Source organism: Octopus bimaculoides, unplaced genomic scaffold, assembly GCF_001194135.2.
Source record: "Octopus bimaculoides isolate UCB-OBI-ISO-001 unplaced genomic scaffold, ASM119413v2 Scaffold_251192, whole genome shotgun sequence".
Lineage (NCBI taxonomy): Eukaryota > Metazoa > Mollusca > Cephalopoda > Octopoda > Octopodidae > Octopus > Octopus bimaculoides.
Genome location: NW_026382889.1, coordinates 9516 through 10602, shown reverse-complemented (window position 1 = coordinate 10602; position 1087 = coordinate 9516). Strand labels below are relative to the sequence as shown.

The window sequence follows — 1087 nt, the reverse complement described above, 5'->3', positions numbered from 1 at the left end:
GGTGTATTTGATTTTTTCGGCATTAGCTGTCGAGCGTGAACATTTATTACGACGGTGAGTACGAGGTCGTCAGTTTTTGTGGTGGTTCAGGGTCACCGATTTTTGTTCGAATCTCGGGTCACCCTTAGTTTAAAAAAAATCTCAACGGTGGAGATGTGCTAAAAACAACAGCTAAATCGCCGTTAACTTTTTTCCATAGTGAAACCATATTCATCACCGTATTTTTGAAAGGATATTTTTAAAAACCTTTTTCGATAATGTGTTTTTTGAGCAAAATCCTAATCTCTTTTATCAAAAACAGAAATCCATAGAAATTTTAGAAAAAAAAAAAAAAATGTGAGTACCAACATTCATACATCCTTTCTCACCACTTCAGTCCATATCTTTCTAGGTTTACTCCTTCCACATGTTCCCTCTACAATTACAGATTGGCACCTTTTGATGCAACTGTCCTCATTCATACACATTACAAGGCCATACCAGCACAGTCTTCTCTCTTACACACTACATCCGATGCTACGTATACCCAGTTTTTTCCCTCAAATCACTTATACTCTGTCATATATGCACACTGACATTACTCGTCCAGCAAAGCATGCTGGCTTCATTTCTTTCAAGTTTTTGCAGTCCTTTATCCTCACCATCGCAGTAACTTTTTCTGTTTATTATAGAAAACAAATGCTAAAAATTGATTGGGATCTTTTTTAAAACGGGGGCCACATTTTTCATTAACGAAACACTTTGAAACTTGGAACACTGGTAGAATGTGTCATATAAAACATCTTTTTCTCTTAAAAAAAAAAGAAATCCATAAATTATTCCATGTTAAAGTTGTCGTATTTCTGTAATTTCAACCAATCACTGACGTCCATTCAGCCGATATACATTAAGTGCCGACTACATAAACAAACGATTCTGAAACAATTAACCCTAGGGTTAGGGTTAGGGTTAAAGCAAATTTTAAATGAAAAAAGCAAATAAAACGAAGGTATGGAGATTAAATACGCTTTACATCGCTTAATCAGCCAAGGAATAAATGTAAACAACTGAATACTTGTCAGTGATTGGTTGAAATTATCGAAATAAG

At 35.0% G+C, this 1087-nt stretch overlaps 1 protein-coding gene across 1 annotated transcript in view; it reads left to right on the top strand.

The window, feature by feature from the left end:
• Positions 1-1087, top strand: part of LOC106882967 (rho GTPase-activating protein gacZ) — a gene marked incomplete at its 3' end in the record, with an annotated part of 10134 nt that overhangs the window by 1576 nt on the left and 7471 nt on the right. The gene's annotated exons all lie outside the window — the stretch shown is intronic.